Here is a 24,970-nt window from a genome sequence, read left to right on the forward strand (position 1 = left end):
ACTGAACAGCTTATGTCAAGAAAGAGCACTGATTCATAGCACTGATTCATTTCACTCAGTGACTGCTTACAGGCAGCATTGTCATTACAGATGAGGCAGAAAACTACTGTCATTGTGTTATTTTATCACTTGGCAATAGTTTTAATATTTCTACAGAAAAGGCATTATCTATATACCAACACTTTAAGGGAGAAAAAAGAACAGAGAAAATGTTACTAGTCTTTTCTCCTTACCAAATTTTGTCTTATAAGTTTACAGATGTCATTCTTTTTGATGAACATGAAATGATGTGCCTATGATCAATACAACTATTGCAATTCTTTTTTTTTTCCTACAAGAATTAGAAGTATCTGCAGCTCACTCATCCCAGGGGTGCCCATTCCCAGAAGGAAGTGTAAACTAAAGTCAAGAGTAAAGGGCTTCTGTGCACAAATTCAGCACTTGGAATTCAAGGCAAATTATGTTCTCTAGACCTTGATGGCCATGCTAACATCAGATTTTACAAACTCTAGAATAGGCACTCTTGCCTGGTCTTACATGCAAATCTTCCCTTTGGTGCTTCTGTTAAAAATCCTGGCTAAGTGTCACTATTTGTCTGGCTATCCAGCGGGTAAATGCAACCACACACTTCTCGGCATGCCAGTCCCCTTACCCACACTGATTCCTGTGACATTCTATCAATTATAAATATTAGGAGAAGAAATTCCCAGACCAGGACAAAGGGCTTGCATCCATATTGCTGGCCACAAACAGACCTGGCTCATGTGTGAGGAGAAGACGAAGGGAGTGTGGCTACAGCTAAAAGGACATCTCCATAGCTGTTCTGGGACAGAGACCTGTTGACCTTTGGAACAAACCTTTATAATCGACTAAATTTACTCTCAGGCATATTATATCTGTTTTGATAGAACTAGTAATATGAAATACCATGAAAGAACTCTGATTTTCAGAAGAAATAATTCCATAGCCGAATTCTCCTTTTTAGTCCCTTGTCTTCAAAACACCAAGAAAGCATGTATCAAACACCATCAGTTTAAAAAAGAGAAGCACCATCCTGAAGTTACATCAAAGGATCTGTGCTCTACACAACCCTACATATATTCTATTTGTTGTCCACATAATAGATCAGTGGTAGAGTGTGCAGTTAGCATTGGTGAGGTTCTAGGTTCAATCCCCAGCACCAAAAAAGCAACTAAAATAAACTTTCAGATAAAAAGATAACTCTGTATGCAATCGTAGGAAAGAGGAGCCTCATGACAAAACTGGATTGGAATTATAACATACATTCAAAAAAGTACTGTCCCAACTATTTTTGTTACCACTGAAAAAGTTATTTTCAAATCAAAGTGTGAATTTGGTGATATCATAGACTATCCAAACTGTTTCAGAAAGTTTCCATACAATCATGATATTTCCAAAAAAGCAATAGCACATGGAGGTTAAGTACACAGACCCCACAGTCATGTAGGCTTGTGTTGAATTCTCCACTAAAGATATGCACTGGTGGGGAGGTTCATCTGAACCTTAATATTCTGACACATAACATGGGTATAAAACAGTCTACCTCCTTTAGAATTCCTGTGAAAAATGAAATGAGATAATACATGTGACATATTCAGAACAGGAGGCACATGGCATCAGTAAGTACAGCTTCAACTACCTTTACACTCTAAGAACAGCTTTTCTCCCTAGTCTAAAATTAAAACACTCCAAGAAAAATAGTATTACAAATTTTTCCTTAAAAATATTTTGTATATAGCTTCAGTCAGTTTTGTTTACAAAGTACTCTTTCAGGAAACAGAACAAGAAAGTTTTGTTATTGTATATGCAGTGGGTTGAGAGGAGAGACCTTATTTCTCTGGGGATCTTATCTTCTCTCCTGTGTATTTTGTACCATGCTCCCCGATTGGAAATGTAACAGTAATAAATGCCATCATTGGTAAGAATTGTCTTTTAAATCAGATAAAAAAAGTTATAAACATTTGATTGAATCTTTAGAGATAAAATGATAACATACATGTATCAAAGAGATCAGAGCTCCAGAGTTCATTTTTAGTTCTTTTTGAATACTTTCCGCAACTAAGAAACCAACCACAAACTAATCTGCCTTAAATTGTAAAAAGTAGGCAGACTGAAACCTCTTCCCCCAAGCTTTCTGTTTAAATATGAGAATGAGCTATTTGCAGAAAGACTAGAAGTAAAGTTTGTCTGGGAGCACTTTGCTGCTGCCAGAGAAAGAGCCCTAATGAGCAACACCACGTATTTAGTTGTACAGCTGTGTGGGCTCACAGGACTGCTTATTCCAGAATCATGCAAACTCATTTCAATAGGGGGCTAACTTTATGAGCAGAGAAGGGGAAATTCACACATTTTGTTTGGTTCACTATTTGCTAAGGAAGCATACCCAATCATTAGGTTTAATTAGATTTAAATTATATGAGAGAATATCATATTTAAATTTTCATATATGTTAACTGGGTTTCTTTGTCTACAAAATAAGATTTATATCTTCTGCACCAGCTGTCTTTAGTTCAAAGATTGGGCTCTTTGGATACTGGTACATGGGGAAAATATGTTAAAAGGGAAGGAAGCAGATGGCAAATGCAAACCAAATCTACTTAACTATTTTTGCCTTTAGGCCAGGCCTGAGGTTAGAAGTAAAAAAGAATTGGACACTAGGCACAGGCGACTAATGTCAACTACAGTGCTCTTACATGGGCAAAGAATAAGCATCAGAGGGTGATCTGAAGAGGGCTGACAGATCCCATCTCTCTCATGAACGACCCTGGATAGCCCAAGTGTGGTTTGAAAATAACTGCAATATTTGTCCCTGAGGTTAAGTCTTTGAAAGTCCACCATTCAAATGCCATGGAGCAGAGGGCACACTGTAACACATTAAGACCTTTGTGATTATTATAATCTTCATTTAAATTAGATCAAAAGAATAGACATGTGGGCAGCTTACAGAGCTCTGAGGGATGAGACAAAATAATAATAAAAGAACATCATTTGCAGAAGGTTTTCTTCGTGCCAGGCAATCTCCTTAAAAACTTTACATAGGTGATTTCATACTAGGGACTGTCAGAATGAAGTAAGGACTATTGTCATCCTCATTTCACAGAGAAATTTAGAAATCTCTTTGAGATAGTGCAACTAGTATTGTCTCAAGAGAAGGTGCTTTTCACTACTACCCTAGCATTGGGATAAATGAATTGAGATTTAAGGAAAGAATTTAAGAAAAGTCCAGTGTGGAAAACTATTGTCTAAAAAGCAAAGACTGTAAGGGAAACCAGGAGTCTTAAGGATTAGAGCACTAGAAGGTAAGAATGGTTTCATTCTAATTTCTTATTTATTTATTTATTGTAGATGGACACAATACCTTTACTTTGTTTATTTTTATGTGGTGCTGAAGATCGAACCCAGTGCCTTACACATGCAAGGCAAGCACTCTATTGCTGAGCCACAACCCCAGGCCATACATATTTCATTCTCATTTCTAACTCCTAATTAGGAATATTGATTCCAAGAAAAAGACCAATTGATTCTCTTACAATGAGCATGGTATGTGAAATCAAAAGTATGACTTTCAACTGGCATGTTTCATACTATACCTGATTTCTAACAGTCATATTCTACTTATATATGAAAGTGAGGCTGAGGATTAACTATCACATATGAGTCATATTATTCTATAACCTTGTCTACATCATAACTTTTATTTCATATCTGTCTATTGCTCCATTTCTATATTGTCCATTGTAAAACTTCTTTTTAAGTCAACCATTGAAGGGGTTGGAGATGCAGTTCAGTGGTAGAGCACCTGCCTGGCATGTGTGAGGCCCTGCATTCATCCCTAGCCCTGGAAAAAAAGAAAGAAAGAAAGAAAAGAGAGAAAGGAAGAAAGAAAAAAAAGAGAGGGAGAGAGGGGGCAGAGGAGAGAAAACCATTGAATGCAAAAGATGTTTGTCTTCTTGACTAGTCTTGAAACAGATGTTAAATGAAACTAGTAAATATTCTAGAATCCAAAGACTTTACTTTTTGAAGTATTTCATGATTATAATAGCCTCTCTTTTAGGATTTACAACAAAGTCTGAGCACCAATTTAAAAATTCACAATGCCTGGTTGACTAAAGTCTGACACTATTGAATGCAAGCAGCACTGTAGTTTATAAAGTTATAGTGAAAGCTTTTCTAGGTGTTATATAAAAATAACAAAATATATCTGCTCCTACATAATAAAAATGCATGTCAACAATATAATATTAAAATATAGAGCATCAATAGTTTTTATCTGCTTGTATTACATTCTCTTAGTCTACTGTAATAACACCATGCATCAAAATTCTACATTGGTGGACAGAGGTCAGTGTTTTTTTTAATTAATATATTTATTTATTCTAATTAGATATATATGACAGCAGAGTGCATTTTGATTTATTGTATGTGTACAATACAATATGTACTCCAAATCTCCAAAAAATTTGCAGCACAAGTTTTCGTTTCTCTGGTTGTACATGATGAGCGTTGCACCATATGTAGTAACACATGTACCTAGGTAACGATATCCACCTCATTCCACCATCTTTCCTTCCCTCATGCTCCCTCCCCTCCTCTCCTTTCCCTTTGCCCAGTCACAGTTCCTCCATTTTTTCCCATGTGTCCCTCCCCATTATGGATCAGCATCCACTTATCAGAGAGAACATTCAGCCTTTGTTTTTTTGGGATTGGCTTATTTCACTTAGCATGATATTCTCCAACTCCATCTGTTTACCTGCAAATATCATAATTTTATTCTCTTTTAATGCTAAGGAATATTCCCTTGTGTGTATATACCACAGTTTCTTTATCCATTTATCTATTGAAGGGTATTCTAGGTTGCTTCCACAGTTTAGCTATTGTGAATTGAGCTGCTATAAACATTGATGTGGTTGCATTACTATAGTATACTGTTTTTAAGTCCTTTGGGTATAGACTGAGGAGTGGGATAACTGGGTCAAATGGTGGTTCCATTCCATGTTTTCTAAGGAATCTCCATACTGCTTTCCAGAGTGGTTGCACCAATTTGCAGTCCCACCAGCAGTGAATGAGTGTGCGTTTTCCCCCACATCCTCACCAACACTTATTGTTTGTATTCTTGGTAACTGCCTTTCTGAATGGTGTGAGATGAAATATTAAGGGTAGTTTTGCTTTGGATTTCTCTAATTGCTAGAGATTTTGAACATTTCTTCATATATTTGTTGATCAATTGTCTATCTTCTTCTGAGAAGTGTCTGTTCAGCTCCTTAGCCCTTTATTGATTGGATTGTTTGTTTTTTGGGTATTAAGTTTTTTTAGTTTTTTATATATCCTGGAGAAGGTCAGTATTTTTAGAAGATTTAAGTTTGTTTTTCTCCTTATAATACTTCAATAATTACAATATATCATATCTATTTCATCCTCTTGGTTTTTCATCAATTAATTTTCTTACTCTAGGAAATTTGCATTTTTCAAAGAATGTTCGTATACAGGACATGCGTCAAGTCAAGTACCTCCACAACATGGTCATGGGGTAAGGATTAGAATATTTACATTTAATATTAAACATATGTTTTTAAAATTTCTATATTCTGTGTAGGATACTATGGATTTATAGTAAATCATATGGTTCTTCCTTTAATTGCAAATGTTTCTTAGAGGTTATTCCTAAGACTTTCCTTACATATATACTATAATTTGTATATTTCAACATTAAGGCAAACTTGCAATTATTAATATGTAAATAGTCTTTAAAGCCAATCAATATTATATTTACACAGAAACATTCTTTCCTTCCATCAACTGTGAATGCACAGTATAAAGACATCTGAGGAGTACTTTTAGCAATCACTATCTTTGCCATTTCCTTTGATATGAACTCAAATGACAGGACATTTCAATGCTGCTACACACAAAATGGTTTAAACTTGTGCTTGAAAGCACTGCAGCAATATTACCATTTTTACACTTTTTCTAAACTTTGATACTTGTGGGCAGGATACCCATGGAATGAACAACTTATATACATTAGGAATTAATATTTAGATTTCTATAATAAAAATTAAATATACTGTAAATGATATTCTACTTCAGCTCATAATTATTTGGTTGGATATGTTAATCTTCAATTCATTCAGCAAACATCAGGGTGCTGTTTTTTTAACAATTTCTGTAATACAATCAGTTTTCAAAAGGAAATATATTTATTTTTTTTCTATATGGAAGGGATACCTGCTAGTTTGTCAAAACTGAAGAAAATACAGAAAAGTGTTAAAAGAAAGAATTCAACCATCCCAAAGTAACCATCATTAGCATTTTGGTGCGAGTTCCACACATAAAAACACTTATACTTGCAAAAATGGATCATGTTAAATGTAGTGTTTTGTTGCCTGATATAATGCTTTAAAATGTGTCATGAATATATCTGTCAGGATAAGCTAAGTTATACTTGGTAACGAGCCCATCATTTATTTCTTGCTTATACAACTTGTCTGTCCCTGGTTGGCAGTGGAGCACGTGTGTACATTGTTGTCCCTTGTGAACATGAGTCTGATGGAGCTACCGATCCAAAAACTGCTAATTACTACACTGGAGGATCAAGTGTCTATAATTTAATTCTTGGTCCAGAAGTGACAAACATTACTTGCCTTCACAACTTATTAGCCACAGCTAGTCATGTGGCCCCAGCTACCTGCCTGGGTAGTAATCCTTCAGGAGGAGAGCTAGAAAAATATTTGATGAACAGCATTAAAGTTTAGTAACAAGAGGATTTGTTGATATCAGTAAATATAGATCCACATCATTATTTTCAACAGCTCTGTTTTAATTAATGTATCATGATATATTTAATTGAACCACTTTCTAAGGATATTTTGGACAATTTCCAATTATGAACAATTGTTTTAAAAGTTGCAAAGAATTTTCTTGTGTATCTATTTTTTTCTACTGATTTCTCCCCCTATGATACTTTTTTAAAATTTATTTTTTATTCTAATTTGTTATATATGATGGAAGAATGCATTACAATTCATATTACACATATAGAGCACAATTTTTCATATCTCCGGTTGCATGCAAAGTGTATTCACACCATTCGTGTCTTCATACATGTACTTAGGGTAATGATATCCATCTCATTCCACCATATTTTTTACCCTCATGCCCCCTCCTTTCCCCTCCCACCCCTTTGCCAACTAGAGTTCATCTAATACTCCCATGCTCCCCCTCCCAACCCCACTATGAATCAACCTCCTTATTTCAGAGAAAACATTCAGCCTTTGGTTTTTTGGGATTGGCTAACTTCACTTAGCATTATATTCTCTAACTCCATCCATTTACCTGCAAATGTCATGATTATACTCTCTTTTATTGCTGAGTAATATTCCATTGTGTATATTATACTTTTCTATAAGTAGATTTTTGAATTAAAAGACATGCATTCAGGTGAGAATATAAAATGCTATCGTCACTTTGGAAAAACATTTTGGCAGGTTCTTAAAAGTTAAATTTGCCAGGTGCTTCTTATTATCTTGTTTTGTACTAGTTGCAGGAAATATGAAAGAGGAGGTGATGTGATCATTGAGATAGTACAGCAATTGGTGGCCTCCACTGATTAGTCTCCTAGTCAATCAGAAATACATAACATTTGTTAACAGAAAAAAAGCAATTAAGTTGAACATTTAAATTTTTACTTTGTGCTATCCCCCAAAGAGCTACTTAGAAATAACATAAGGTTTTTATCACAATTTAATTTCATTTTAAACTCATCCGTTTTACTTAGTGACTCAAACCACCGTATTTCCATCTTATCTGCATTGTGGACTGTATATCAAAGGATAAGTATGATGGGAGGAATCTAATTCGGAATTTTCTAAAAGAAATGCCATGTAATCCAGTTAGAGAACAGTTCAAGACATTAATCATGGACAAAAGTGCTCTAAGCCATCTGGCATCCTCAGTTATTCTTAGAGTACTTGAGGAAAAAAAAAAAAAACTAGAGGACTTTAAAACTGAATTCAGGTTTGCTCTAAATACTGACTCATCCAAACTCTAAATTCTTCAGATTTCTGAGATTGTTCTAGTTTTCACTTTTTAAAAAATACTTACTGAATGCCATGCTTACTCTAAATTCCTGTTCCTAGTGGCCCATTTATATACACTTTGCTTTACTGTCATATTCACTGTGTATACTTATTTGAGAAACACAGATTCTCAACACTGAGTGAAGATTGATAGTAATGCAGGGTACACCAAATCTACTGCTGATGTCCCATCTCCATCACACTCCAAGCATTAGGGATTTGCAAGCCTATCATATATGCCTGAAGTGTTCTTCCCGTAGTCCGTCACCTGGGAAAATGACACTTACCATTCTGGATTAGCATCAATGTCACTACTTACAGGTATCTCTATTTGAAATCTTCATTGTAAACGTTTCTTTCCATCTCTGCACTCTTTGTGATATTTTATTAGGTCTTGTTTAATGGTTACTTTCAAGTCTATCATATTCACACATTTCAATACCTCTACAAAGTACTGGGTACTCTTATTATCCACTTTTATAAATTATAGAATTGGTAGTCTGCTCCTAAATGCTAAGCACCTAGCACAGTGCCTGACCCATATTCCTATATAACAGATTGTGACTGAATAAAAGGATTGAATGAACTATTTCTTAAGAGTTGAAATTTGACTCCCTGGACATGCGAGAAAGTGATTCAAATAGAGCTAGGTCAGAAACTTGCCTGATTATATATGACCCTGATAGAGACTTATATACCCTCTGACTCTCATTTTTCATTGGTAAAATGAATATAGTACCTACTTCATATAACTATTACTAGGATTTAATGATATAACGTAATTAGAATAACCTAACTTTCATAATTTGTAATCAAATTATTCACTAATAATTAGTATTCACATACCCTAATTCCAGCCCACGTATATGGAGCAGAGCATATTTTGTTTCTCCTCCAAATGGCAGTCCTTCAAATAAAATGTCTCTTCCTTTATTCTCCAGTTAACAGAGCAGTTGTTTCTTAAATTGTCCTTACAGGAATTGATTTATCACTTCATTCAATAAATAGTATAGGGGTATCTAATATCTGAAAGATATAATTAATTATAAATCCTGGTCCTCACGGAGAATCCAACTAAATAAGACATGTGATCACTCAGAATCAGTAGGGCTCAGAGAAATAGTCAAGCATAGATTGCTGGAAATCACCCCCTGGAGTTTGTGATTGGGTAAGTCCTAACAATTTTCAATTCTAATAGGTTCTCAGTTGATGCCAATGCTAATGCTACTGGTCCACTTTGAGAACTAGTGGACTAGAGAATAGTGATTTTAGTCAAGGAGATGTACAAAATTTGGCAAGGAAGAAATTACTTTTATAAAAAAGAAAAAACCTAAGGAGTTTCATATAGGAAACTACATTAGCCTTGACCATGAAAGATAGGAAGGAATCTGAATCAGGCTTCATGTTTTTTGTTTGTTTGGTTTTTACCTTCTTGAATGGAAATGATCGATTTTGAATAAACATTGCACCTTAAAAGGATAAATGAAATAATGTACATTATGGTACCATATTGACTCTAGCCTAAGAAACATATTGATTCCAGCTAAAACTTTCTAGCTAGCACATTTTTTGTGGGTTTTGTTTATATAAATTTCTTATAGCACACATATTTTCTCTACAATATTATTGGTAAATTAATACAGAATTATCTGGACACATGTTAAACAGATCACATGTTCACAAACCTTTTATACCCCCTCTCACTGAAAGACAAAAAAATATAATGCATAAATAAAAACATGACACCTGTGTAACAGCACAGTTGAAGCTCACAATGTGCAATAAATAAGTAGGGCAAATGCAAGTTCTGACTCAGTTGCAACTTCAAAGGTGAAACTTAAAGGGACTGAAATTTCAGCGCTGAAGGAAACTGACACTGAAAGTATAATCAATGAGCCACCTGATATGAAACACTTCATGAATAATTAACAAAGGTATAATATATCAAATTTTATACCAATTCTGCAACTACAGATATAATAAGCAGTTCTTTATGACCATAACCAGAGTGTGCCACAGCTAACTAAAATAGATCAGCATCTCTGTCATCAGGCATCACATTGGTAGTTTGAAATTTGCTGTGATGGTAATATTCACACCACAGAAATCTATAAAGACTAAAAAATCAGAACTGTCTTTCTTTCCTTCCTTCCTAACTTCCTTCCTTCCTCCCTCCCTTCTCTCTTTCTTTCTTTCCCTCTTTCTTTCTCTACATTTATTATTTTCAATCCCCAGTTCCCACTTTCTGAGATTGATATCAAGAAACTTTTTATTATATGCATTTATTTAGGAGATGAGAAGAAATTTAAATATTCAAATTTTCTAGGCTAAAATTAATTAGTATATGTTTTTAAATCCTTACAATGTCGTTAAATGAATGCTATTTCACATTCATGATCATATCAGCTCCTCTTCACAAACACCCTTTGAGGAAAACGTAATTAATTCATATTTTATAGGGAATGAAAGACAGGTTTATAAAGGCTATATAATTTACCCAAGACTTGATATTCTTTCTTCAACTAACATCACACACACACACACACACACACACACACACACACACACCACACACTCACACATACACACGGTGTACAACCTGATGTTTTAATGCATGTGCATTATGAACAGCTAAGTCCAGCTAATTCTTTACTACACAATCTCACTTTTTTTTTAAGAAAGGACAGTTCCACTCTATCCAGACTAGTATACTTCTAAGTCAAATACATATTTGAAGGATATTTCATTCCCTCAGTCTTGGGAGCAAGAATAATTGAATAGAAATTGATAAGCAGTTCTCCATTTTTTATAGTAAAAAATAATTCAAATCAGTTTCAGGTTGCACTAGTTTAAATATATGGAAAGACATCCACAACAGTAAAAGCATTTTGGTTAGCTTTTGTGTCACTGTGACTAAAAAAACCTGACAAGGACAACTCAGAGGAGGAAAAAATTAATTGGAGGTCAGATTCAGAGGTCTCAGTTCATAGGCAACCAGCTTCACTGTTCTGGGCCCAAGGTGAGGCAGCACATCATGGGGGAGGGGCCCACTGCAGGAAAGCTGCTCAGCTCATGGCCTGGTCAGGAAGCAAGGATGAGGGATAGAAATAATGCATTCTTCTAAGACCCACCTCCTCCAGCCACACCCCACATACCCACATGTTACCACCTAGTAAGTCCATTCAAACTAGGATGGACTGATTAGGTTAGAACTCTCACAATTCAATCAGTTTACCTCTGAATATTTCTACAGAAACCCGGGAGCTTTGAGGGGTGGGGGCTCATATCCAAATCATAATGAAAAGGTTTATGAAATTTAGTTCTCTCAATTTTTCAGGACATGCAGCCTGACTTTACATAGTTCATCTAATAAAATCTCAAGATTTGATCATTTTTTGTGGTCCTTTTAAATCTAGCAACTTTGTGATGTGGCTGGGCATATTTAAGAAGGAATATATTTGGTACTGAAGAAATACATCTGTCATGCATGATAAAAGTTTATTAAACTAAGTTTCATTTTAGTTATAGGCAAAGTATTATAAGATATGGAAAGCTCACAGTCTTACTAAATTTTTTCTAATTTTCTTTGATTTCCTTAGGGCAAAGTTCAGCTCAATAAGTTATCTCTTTAGCATAATGGGATATGGCCCCACACTGATGGAAAATTTACATACAGTTTTATTGAACTCTGTGTCATATCTTTGAAAAGTTGAGAATTTACACACACACACACACACATACACACATACATACATACACACAACACCCAACTCTAAGGATATTAACTGAACATTTGTATGGTCCAAATGACAATATGTTAGATCAAATAAACAATTTCTTAAAGCTTTGGCTTATTAAATCTCAACAGAGGTTTGGGAAAGCTTAGAAGTCTAAATGTGGGAAATTTTTTAAACTAAGTAAAGATTCACCTAAAGGGAAAAAAGGTAGATGATTTTCAGAATTAATTAGATGCTTAAGAACAATTTGCTAAAAAGTCTTCAGAAGCTACATATTTGATTAACAATTAAAACTATCTGTAAGAAGATCATTCAAGACTTAAGGAAAATTACAAGTTTGCATGTATGTACATGTGTGTCTGTGTATGTGATATATTTTTGTATGTGTGCAGGTATATGTATAGATTCCCTAAAATCAACTGTGAAGTCTTGATATCAAGGAGTATAGTTAGCACTTAAATAGGAGTCAATTAATAATGGATTGTTAAATCAATGAAACACTTACCATGTGCTGGCTCTGAGTAAGCGTTAGGGAATACTATCAAGGTTTCTGCTCACTTGGACTTCTCAGAGGATGGCCAACTAAATATCTATGTCTTCATTTGATGTTTTGAACAAAAGTTTACTAATAAATTAAAAATATATATTTGATACATATTGGACCTAGACTTCAAGATGAGCAACTGAATACACAAAAATTTGAATGTTTCCATTGATGGTGTTTGGAAAACTTGTCCTATTTCCATAAATAAGACAACCTAATCAGACATATGCACATGGAGATATGATCAATTAATCTTAGAACACGAAACCAATCTTCAAAATGGCATATTATAAAAAAATACAGGAACTACTTTTCTTTCATATCGACAGCACAAATCCAAGTTTTCCCAATAGATGTAATATGTTCTGTGTGTCATCCCTGGTTTCCTGACTAAAAAAAAAGAAAAAAAAACTTGTATTCTTTCCAATTTGTTTTCTTATTAAATTTTATCTTTAGATTACAGTCCTCATTTCAACATGTAATTTTAAAATGTTACATGGTTTATTGACCTTTTAGAAAAATATCTTTAAACACAGACACATCTTCTCTAACTTTTAAGATAACTATTATTCAGAAGACAGCAACAGCTTTCAATTTAACTGGAGTAGTGGGTGAGGTTTGGAGAATCAGGCAGTTTAGAATAGGTGATGCAATTTTATTATAAGGACATGAATCATTCTTTCATCACTGATTGTGATTGCTGGAATTGTTATTTGGAAGCAAGCATATGAGGTAAACACTCTAAAAACACATAATGCATGAAAGGCTGCTCATGATGACTAGCTCTTCTTGGATAATAAATAAATGTAAGACACTGAAAGATAATTGAAATGCTATTTTTTCTGTGTCTGTGATCAAAATACATTAAAATAATTTGAAATTTGAAAAATGAGTAATAAAATTCATTCAAATGTTCATAGAAGACACTACAATATCAAAGTATAAAATAATTTCTGCTCGATATAATTTATTATTATTGGGGGGGGCAGGTAACTGGGATTGGACTCAGGGGCACTCTGCCATTGAGCCACATCCTCAGCCCTGTTTTGTATTTATTTAGAGACAGGGTCTCACTGAGTTGCTTAGCACCTCGTTTTTGCTGAGGCTGGCTCTGAACTTGTGATCTTCCTGCCTCAGCCTCCTGAGCCATTGGCATATGATTTATTATTAAGGAAACCAAAAGGTAGTGAACATGTGTCATGTATAGGCACAATGGTAAGTACTGGTGTTATGGAGAACATAGAAGTTCCTGAACTGAAGGTTTTTATGAGACACAAGCATAGACAGCATAGCAGTCCCTAGAATCCTTCTGTCCTCTTCATGTTAATGGGGAAAATTTCTACTCACTGTTTTACTAGACAGATGGCTGTCTTGTAGAGATTACATTTTATACATCTGAACACTGAATACGATGAGAGCAAGTAAAGTGTGCAAGGTCCAGCATGAAGGTACTTCCCCTGTCATTTCTCCCCATTCCACAGGACAGAACATGGATAAGGTAAAGACCTGGCTCCAGCCACTTCCACCGCAACAGCATCTAGGCCATGCTGGAGTGACAAGAGGAAGAAATCCGAGTGCCTGAATCACCCCACGGAGTATAGTTCTTTCACCAGCCTCTTCCACACAACTCTGAGATAGTGCATGAAAGAGAAATAAGGTTCTCTCTTACTTGAAGCGTCATATTTTGAGGACTTCTTGTCACTACAGTTTAGCTAATACATGACATAATAAATGAGTAAACAATTGTTGTACACTGGATTCTGATGACTTGTTCTTCATTGACTCTTCTCAACTACTGTAAACAACACAAAACAAAGCAACAACAAAACAACAACAAAAACTAGTGTTCCACATGTTTGGGTCAAAACTTGGAGTCATCCTCTCTTTATCTTATGTGTCATTTCCAAACCAATCTCCAAGCAAAAACAATTTGCTGAACCTTCACAGTAGTTCCTGAATTTGACCCTTTCTTACCATCTTTGCTTTGTCGCAACCCCAAATTCAAGCAATCGTGATCTCTTCTCATTCCAACGGCCTTCTAACTGATATCTCCGCTTCCTTCCTGGCTATCAGAATTTATTTTCCATAGCTGCAAGTAAATTCCCTATTAGCCATAATTTAGAACACATTGCTTTTCTATTCAAACCCTCCTATGGATCCAATCTTGACTACAAAAGTATTTAAAAGGCCTTAGCAAGGACAACAGGGCGTCAGAGTCCTGCTATAATCTAGATTCATCACCCTACTTTCCCACTCCCACTGTCATATTAGCTCAGTTCACTCCAGACATACAGGCTTCCACAATGCTCTATAAATGTGCCAAACATAACCTAGTCTCAAGGCTTAGCCTATTTTTACTTTCTCTGCCTAAAATGCTATTTTCCCCAGTTCTGAGTCCATCATGACTTCATTTATGCCTCTGCTTGATGCTCAATTTACAAAGACCTTCCCCTATTATCCGACATAATATAGCAACCATTCTCCATGCTGCACGCCACTCTCTATCCCTTTACCATACTTTGGTGTTCAAAGTCTGTTTCAAATACACATATGCATTATAAATATTCATTTCTTTATTATCTATCTCCTCTATTTGGACAAAAGCACCATATTATACAATTTTTATCATTTCATCTCTACTATGACACCACCCTTAGAAGAGTACCTCGTGGATAATATATGCAAAAATAGTATTTCCTAAATGAATAAGTTAGATAAATAAAATGCAGTTGGACCAATGTACTAATTAATAGGGAGGGTACAGAAATGTTAGGCTCTTCAGAGAAGAGAATCTATTCCTATTAAGAGTAACAGAGGAGACTTCTTAGCTTACTTTGACTCTGAAGAGCAGTAATGTTGTAGTGTGTGTGAGATCCAAGCAAATGAAAACGTACTGAGTGACTGTCACAATGAGCACCCAAGAAGTTAAGCCAGAGCCATGGAGAAGTTAGTGCAGAATCTAGTGTGGAAGAGGCTACTCCCATGGGCTAGACACAGAACTGATGCTTGCTAGACCATTTGATAAATGAGTAGATGATGACCAAAAAAGATTAGAGAATTTCCCCAAGGCTATTTAACTAGCTGCAAGGCAGAATCCGGATTCAGATTCATCTCTGTCAAGTTCAAAAACTTAACCCTCTTCATTTCTTTGTAGAGTCTTCTATCCTGAGGAGTTTGGATTTTTTAACCACAGAAAGTCACTGGAAAATGTTAAGCACACGGATGACATGAACATCTTTCTTCTTTTAAAAAAGATTTTGTTGGCCAGGTACATTGGTGTCCATCTGTAATCCCGTGACTCTGGAGGTAGAAGCAGTAATTCAAGACAGCCTCAGCAATATAGTGAGGCTCTAAGCAACTTTTTAAAGAGACCCTGTCTTAAACTAATCCTAATTTGTTTTTGAAACAAACAACCAGCTAGTCAAATTCGTTTTAGAGCATATGGCTCAGGCAGTGGTTCTTAAACATTTAATTTCTGAACGTCCCTATGCTATTTAAAAGTATTAAAAACATCAAAACAGGGCAGGAGATGTGGCTCAGTGGTTAAGCCCCTCTGGGTTCAGTCCCTAATACCCCCCAAAAAAATAATTTTTTAAAAAAGATTTTACTTTTTATAGGTAAGTTGGATCAGACAGCAATACATGATAGCAATAGACTGACAGACTGAATGAAATTTGTGATAAACTGATCCTGGGATCAACTCCTGAGTTTTTACTGTGGGCAAATGTTATAGAGAAAAGGAGATCTATTCCACAAGGTTGGGGAATAGAGTACAGCACAGGGTTATTACAAGCATTTTAATCTGGTCACTGCTAAAAGAATGGATCTGGATTAACCTCCCAGGATTTATGGCTTTTGGATTTATGGTCATTTCTCTACAAGACAACTGAGACTAAAGGACTAAAACTTGTAACATACAACACATAGGGACTAGAGACAGAAACTAGTTCAGCAGTTTAGTTAGGTTAGGAAAAGTATGTGTTCTGAACACAGAAGACAAAATGTACTGTTGCAGAAAATATTGAACAATAATTTGCATTTAAAAAATCCTAAAATTAAATTTTCATCACAATAGAATGTTACGTGTTCACAGTTGGAGCAAGCCTTTTATCTTTCAATGTGACTTATAAGAGCTGCCTTTGGAAGAAAAAAGGAGAAAGTTGTCTTTTCCAAGAACAACAAATGAAAGCAGTGAGTTTTTTTGTTTTAAAATTTCTTCCATGATGGCAAGGACAAGCAAATGTACAACAAATGAAAAGTTCTTTGCATGATGCATCGCAAAAAAAAAAAAAAAAAAAAATAGAGATTTCAAACATTTTCTTAACAATATGAATTTTAAAAGAGATATCTAAAGTGAGAGTTAAGGGAAATTGCATGGAATTGGAAGGTGAGCCTCAGGGTTATACACAATTACATATAAGAGGAAAGGAGGAGTAGGAGAAAAAATATATAAGTGGAAGAAACGATTTATAGTAGAGGGGATGGAGAGAGAGAAGGGGAGGGGAGGGGAGGGGAGGGGTGAGGGGACAGTGGAGAATGGGATAAACAGCAGAATACATCAGTCACTAGAAAGGCAATTTGTAAATCAATGGAAATGTAACTGATGTGACACAGCAATCTGTATACGGGGTAAAAATGGGAGTTCATAACCCACTTGAATCAATCTGTGAACTATGGTATATTAAGAACTATGTAATGTTTTGAACAACCAACAATAAAATAATAAAAAAAAAGAGATATCTAGTCAACAGCTGACAATTAAGATTTACATATGTATGGAAAGTACATACTACACAGGGACCATGTGCAAAATAGTGCATTATCTTATTTAATTTGAAAACATCTGTGATAAAATGTGACATCTTCCAGAATTTTTTTTTTAAATAAACACTATCTCTTCCCTCAAAAATGGTGATTGAATTCAAAGAATGTTTGACTCCTTTATTTCTTTGGAACTATAATTAAAGTCTAATCACAAAAAAATATTCAGTATTTTTCTGTACTAATTCAAGATCATCACTGAGGAACCCAATTTAATTCCAAAATCTTAAACACTAGAAAGTGTGCAAACAAAACGCAGAAAACACATCCAGGATACCTTTCAAACTGTGAAATGAAATGTAATTAACACCATAATAATCACTTCATTGGAAGTTACTGCCCATTGTATACCTGCATTGGCTATTTGTACTAGATTTAAATGCTAGCCTTTATGGAAATTTGTCTGCTTCTTAATTTAACAAGCCTTTATTTTTTTAAAAAAAAATTTGTTTTGTAATACAATCCATGTATGTATAATTTGGAAGTAGGGTATCAATATCTGATATGTTGAATCTTAAACTAATCCTAATTTGTTTTTGAAACAAACAGCCAGCTAGTCAAATTAGTTTTAGAGCATATGGCTCAGGCAGTGGTTCTTAAATATTTAGTATCTGAACGTCTCTATGCTATTTAAAAGTATTAAAAACATCAAAAAGCTTTTGTTTACATGGGTTATGGCTATTGATGCTTCATCTGTTAGATATTTAAACTGAGAAATATTTTAAATATTCACTTGAAATAATGATAAATCTATCACACCTTTAAAAATATATTTAAATTCAAAATTAACTACATTTTAAAAACAAAAGTTAATAAGAAGCATGCCATTGTTGTCTACTTTGGGAAATCAAATTAATGTCTGGCTTAAGACCTCAGTATTCTCTGATTCTGCATCCAATCTGCTGCACTATCACACCATGTGACCACTAGAAAACTCTACCATACACTCAACAATGAGAGACACTGAAGAGCCCAAATCACATGCTAATGTAATTGTAACAAGGCTTAGAGGCTGCTTTTGCTAAAAAGTACTGACTCTTCACTAGGGCCTATAGATGCCCAATGGTTAACTAAAAGCAGGATAAAACTTAGCATCAATGCCTTCATTTTGTATCTGCCTCCTTTATCACCTTAAACTTTGAATCAGATTCCTGCTCTGTTCCTCATGTAGGCATATTAATCACTTAAGGGGTGTCTGTCTAAAACCTCATAGGACAAGGTTGATTAGCCCAAGATTACCTAATCTATCTCATCCCTCTTGAAAATGGAGACAACAAGATAAGAGTAACTAAGGTATTTTCAAGATTTTCAGGGACATTCAACTTCCAGGTTTCACGGTGTCCTGTTCCAGAACCCCTGGAGCAGTGCCCAGAAATTTCTAGCCATTGCCCTAAAACTACAGTCACCTTGAATTCCAGGAACAACAGAGCCTCACAGACAGATCCATCCCATGAGGAGAACACCCCGCTAACTAAGCAGGAGTGATTATCCTGTGACAGGAACTGAGGCTGCCTCCTAAAGAGAAGAAATCATCTCATGGGAATGGGATTAACCCTCAAGGAATAAGGACTTCTCTGAAACCAAACTAAAGAAGCATAACTAAACTGCTTTGATCAACCACCCCTGTGGTTTAGTCAACATAACACTTTTTCCTCTACATTCTGATTTCTTAACTGGCTTCTTAGACAGGTGCATCCACTGTAGTCATATTAACACTTGCAGTGGGGTGTCTATCAGGCATATTAATTTTCCACTGCCAGAACAGAACTCCTGACTTATCTTTTAAAACATTATTAACTCATCTCATTTTCTCATCTCAGAAAATGACAACACCATTTATGCAATTGTTTACATTAAAAATTATGTCATTTCAGATTCCTCTTTCTCTCATGCCCATATCTTATCCAAGAGCTGCCAAATGTTACCACACTTCCATCGTCCTCCATGTTACCACCTCAGCTCAAGCCACTATCACATTTTGCTTAAATCGCGGCTCTCACCTCTCAACTAGTATCCATTGCCCCCACCACCCCATAATCCATTTTTTCCAGTCAGTGGTTATTAGCAAAATCCATTTTTCTATTTATAAAATATAAATCAAATCATGTCCCATCTCAATAAAAATTTCTCCAACGTTCTTTAAATCACCTAGAATTAAAAAGGACATGACAGGGCCCTACTGTGACCTTGCCTCTACCTATCACTCCAACTTCAATTGCCAAACTTTATCTGCATTATAGTCTTTCTGCTTGTTGCTTACTTCATCTAGAATCTTCTATCTGCACTTTGGCTTCTTCCTGTTATTCAAGTCTGATCTCAAATATTTCACTACTAGGAGAACATTCCTGTGCCCAGAAAATTATTGCCAGACCCATTTCCATGATTCTCTTTTACCGCCCTGTTTAATTTCACTTACTCAGAGCACTGATTACTAGCTCAAAGTATTTTGCTTATTTCCACATGCCTTTTTTTCCTCATTTCTGCCACCACCTAGAGTGTCTTGTTCATTCTTGTTTCTTCAGTATTCACTGAGACATAGTTAGCACTGGGTAGAGACTTCCTGAATGTAGGAATGAATAATCAAATGAAATAATATATGAAATCTAGCAAAGGTGCCATATTGCAAAAAGAAAAGTTAATCAGATACTTTCTTTGCTGCTCTCAATTGTTGAGGAATATTCGTAGAACTTCAAATATTCATGAACAATTAGTACCAGTCAAATCTTAATGCCCTTTCTACTTTATAAAAGCATGGTATGTATTACAGGGAGGAAAGCACATTAGCTTAGTAATACCTGTTGGTATATAAGTAACCTAATACTCAATGCAAAATAAAAAAATATTCCAAAACATTTTTTTTTCTATTTCATGAGCCTTAGGACTATAGAATGTCATAAATAATGTCTAAATTCAGAAGATTAAAACTAAAATATTTCAAAATTTCTTATGCAAGTCATCTGGACTCTCAAAGAGGATAGCAGACAAAATGATGGTCAAAATTTTATTAAATAAGTGTTTTTTTCTTTGAAGACTAATTTTTAATTCACTTGAGAACCTTATTAATATTTATGGAAATTATTAGTAATTTTCTATTCTGCTTATAAATTTGAATTTAATCATTAACAATATACTGTATATAAAATATCATCATTCCATCAACAGTTGAAATATAGGATGAACTCTGGGAAGGAATAATATCACATAAACTCATATGCACATGTGTAGGTACAAATTATAAATATATGTATGTCTATTTCCAACAAAGCAAGTCAATAAAAATCCTTACACTGGAAATACTGGGAAGGAAGAGGGATTATTGTAAATCTTAAAAAAAAAAAGCTTTAATTTGGAGGCAAATACCATCCTTGTATGAATAATCAGGGAAAACATAAATCCATATTAAGAATGTTTCTCAAGGGCTGGGGTTGTGGTTCAGAGGTAGAGCACTTGCCTCACATGCATGGGGCACTGGGTTCAATCCTCACCACCACATAAATAAATTAAAAAATAAGGGTGTTGTGTCCATCTACAACTAAAAATTTTAAAAAAAATTAAAAAGAATAAAATGATGCTCTGTGAACATGAGCCAAACATTAAATGCAACACTGAGTTATGTTCTTCCAGCTATAAACAAATTCTTTGATGAGCATGTGATCACCTTTCAGAGAAAGTTATAATAGGCCTTAATAAAACTCAACATGAAATAAGAGTTTACTCATCCCCTTCTTTTCACCAGTGGGTCAATTTCCGAAAGAAAAGTTTAAACACATTGACTGTCACTTATGATTTTGTGGAAAACTTCTGTTTTCTTCTGTAAACACACCATCAAGTATTTGTGATATCAAAAACCATCTTGCATAAAGGTGTGGCCACCTTCCATGGAAGCAGTTTCTAATATATTTCTGCTATTAATAAATAAACATAATAAACTAATTGACTTTGATATTGAAAAGTATGCAGAGTAACTTAATTGTTTTGTAAAGTTATAAAGATACCAACAGAAAGTAAATGTTCCATTTAGTTTTAATAGTCTTTGTTTTCTATGTATTCTTATGAATAAATATAGCATAGTTTGTGATACACCAAAAAAAATCCACTTTAACAAAATTAATCAGATTAGGCACAAAATTGGAACTAAACAAATCAGTAATGCAAATATACTCTATAGTAATTCCTTCATATATTATGTATGCATGAATCATGAATTCTCAAGAATTGACTTTAATATCATTTAAAGTTATCTATCATAATTCTAAATCTTTGTGTGCTAACTTTTGGCAGTATAAAAATATTTTCAATATATCATAACAAAGTTTATAGAACAGCCAAGCTATAAAGATCTGATTCAGACTGCAGCCTTCCCAAACTCTTATAGTTAAATTCAGATAAAGAATGTACCATTACAGGCTGTTTCTTAAATGCGAGTCCTGGGAGAATTCCAATAAGAACTTCAGAGATTGGTTCTGATGTTCTCAGTCCTGGGGGTGGGATGGGCTGTTACTATGGCAGTCACAGGATGAAGTCTTACAGTGCTGGGGAATAGTTCTTACCTGTCTTGCCCTTGGACAGTGTGCCAAAAGGATTACAAACTAGAATATTAAATTAGATTACCAAACATAAAAAAGCATCACCAGTTATAATTGACTAAATCATAATTTGCTTAATTTTGAATGAAGGTAAATGAAAGTTTATCTTTATGATAAAAAAGGAGAAAAAGAGTGTATCCCATTTATTTATTCCTGATTTTTTTGTCTTGCACTTTTAGGAATGTTTTTAAGGAAGTCCGTTCCTATGCCAACATGGTGATTTGGGCCTACTTTTTCTTCTGTTAAGCACAGGGTCTTGGTTCTTGTACCTAAGTTTTGATCCACTTTGAGTTTTGTGCAGGGTGAGAGAGTAGGTTTTAATATCATTTTTATACATATGGATTTACAATTTTCCCAGCACCATTTGTTGAAGAGGCTATCTTTCTCCAGTGAATGTTTTTGGTGCCTTGTCTAGTATGAGACAATATGGGTTTGTCTCTGCGTCTTTATTCTGTACTATTGATCTACATGTCTGTTTTGGTGCCAATACCTTGCCATTTTTGTTATACGGCTCTGTAATATAGTTAAAGTCTGATATTGTGATGTCTCCTGCTTCACTCTTCTTGCTAATTATTACTTTTGCTATTGTGGGTCTCTTATTTTTCCAAATGAATTTAATGATTGTTTCTTTTATTTCTATGAAGAATGTTATTGGGATTTTAATAGAAATTGCATTAAATTTGTATAATGCTTTTGGTAGTATGGCCATTTTGACAATATTAATTCTGCCTATTCAAGAGTAAGAAAGACATTTCCATTTTCTAAGGTCTTCTTCAATTTCTTTCTTTACTACTCTGTAGTTTTTATTGTAGAGGTCTTTCACCTCTTTTGTTAGATTGGTTTCCAAGTATCTTGTTTTTTGAGGCTATTGTGAATGGGGTAGTTTACCTAATTTCTTTTTCAGTGGATTCATCACTGATGTTTAGGAATGCATTTGACTTATGGGTGCTAATTTTATATCCCGCTATTTTGCTGAATTCATTTATTAGTTCTAGAAGTTTTCTGGTGGGATTTTTTGGGGGGGTCTTCTAAATATAGAATCATGTTGTCAGCAAATAGTGATAGTTTTAGTTCTTCTTTTCCTATTATTTATCACTTTAAATTCTTCTTTATCCCTTTAAATTCTTTCATCTCTCTGCTCTGGCTAGAGTTTCCAGGACTAATCAACAAATGGAAGGGATTTAAAGTAAAAAGCTTCTTCTCAGCAAAGTAAACAACCAATAAAGTGAAGAGAGAACCTACAGAATGGGAGAAAATCTTTACCGCATGCACATCAGATACAGCATTAATCTCCAGGATATATAAAGAACTCAAAAAACTTAACACAAAAAAAACCTAATCAATAAATTGGCTAAGAAACTGAACAGATACTTCACAGAAGAATAAATACAATTGATCAATAAATATATGAAAAAAATGATCAACATCTTCAGCAATTAGGGAAATGCAAATTGAAACTACTATAAGATTTCATCTCACTCCAGTTAGAATGACAATCATCAAGAATATAAGTAACAATAAATGTTGTGGAGGATATGGAGAAAAGGTACACTCGTACATTGCTGGTGAGACTGCAAATTGGTGCAACCATTATGGGAAAGCAGTATGGAGATTCCTCAGAAATTGTGGAATGGAACCACCATTTGACCCAGTTATCCTACTCCTCAGTATATACCCCAAGGGCTTAAAATCAGCACTACAGTGATGCTTCCACATTAATATTTATAGCAGGTCAATTTCACAATAACTAAACTATGGAACCAGCCTAAGTGCCCTTAAATAGACGAGTGAATAAAGAAAATGTGGAATGTATGCATAATGGAATATAAATCAACCTTAAAGAAGAATGAAATTATTGCATTTGCCAGTAAATGGATGAAGATGGAGAATATCATGCTAAGTGAAATAAGCCAATCTCAAAAAACTAAAGGCTGAATGTTTTCTCTGATATACTGATGTTAATTCACAATAAGGAAGGGGGACTAGGAAAAAATACAGGTACTTTGGGTTAGGTAGAGGGGAGTAAAGGAAGACGAAGGGGTATGGGGGTCACAAGGATAGTAGAATAACTTGGACATTATTACCCTATGTATATATATGATTACATGACCAGTGTGATTCCACATCATGTACAACCAGAAGAATGAGAAGTTATATTCCATTTATGTATGATGTATCAAAATGCATTCTACTGTCATGTATAACCAAATAAAACAAATTTTTTAAAATCTTTTTTAAGTGTATCAATAGATGTTATAGCATATATAAGGCCAATGTCTTATTTGTTTGAAAGATAAATATGCTGTAACAGTCACTTACCTATTTGAAAACATAATTAAAATGTTAATAGAGCCTTAAGAACTTTTCTTTTTACTTTCACTACTCTCTTGAGAAGCTAATTTCATACAATTCTGATCAAAAACTTGAAATTGAAACTCATGCTAGGCAGTAATTGTAAGTATCTGAATGTAACACAACTTATTTTGCTTGGTATTTTATTTTGCTTGAAATTATATGATAATATATGCATACTACTCCCAGATGATTTTTCCCTAGCTATCCTAATTAGTGATGTTTTACCATATGACTCTTCTCCTTTGTTAAAACCATGAGAAACTTTGGCATTTAGGTATGAAGTAACATTTGGGACATTGCCCAGGCTTTACAAAAAAATAAAAAATAAATAAATTACTTAAAGCACATATTATACAAGCATTTTACAAGTAACACTCCATCTCACTAAAGAGAGAGAGGAAAAATTGGACTGATTTTCTTTGTAAACTTCTTGAGTGTTTTGCTGAACATCTTGATAGTAAGCAGGTTTATGAAAGATCCTTTATAGCCTATTCATCCATTTCTATTATGCTATACTCTATAAATATTAATGTTCACAGATGAAAAAGAATCCATTTATAGCAAGAACATTACTATCTAAACTTTGAGGATTAAATATGTTGATAAAAAACTAATTATACAATAAAACATTTCCTCAATTAAAACTTACAAAATTTTAAATGACAGTTTTTTTTAATTTTAAATGATTTTTACATAAGTATAAAAGAACAGGATCGGCTGAAGTCATACTGAGTTAGTTAGAATTGCTGTTTGGGGACAAATTGGTATGAGTTTATAAGATTAGGTCATTTTATTGAGTTTAACTGAAGGCAATCAACAGCATCATGGAAA

The 24,970-nt window shown here is 34.4% G+C and overlaps 1 protein-coding gene across 1 annotated transcript in view; it reads right to left on the minus strand.

Annotated features, from left to right (window-relative positions):
- The window catches only part of PRKG1 (protein kinase cGMP-dependent 1), a 1,128,350-nt gene that overhangs the window by 1,007,945 nt on the left and 95,435 nt on the right, over window positions 1-24,970 (minus strand). The gene's annotated exons all lie outside the window — the stretch shown is intronic.

The sequence above is a fragment of the Spermophilus citellus genome, assembly GCF_964194105.1.
Source record: "Spermophilus citellus genome assembly, chromosome: 15".
In the NCBI taxonomy this organism is placed as follows: Eukaryota; Metazoa; Chordata; class Mammalia; order Rodentia; family Sciuridae; genus Spermophilus; species Spermophilus citellus.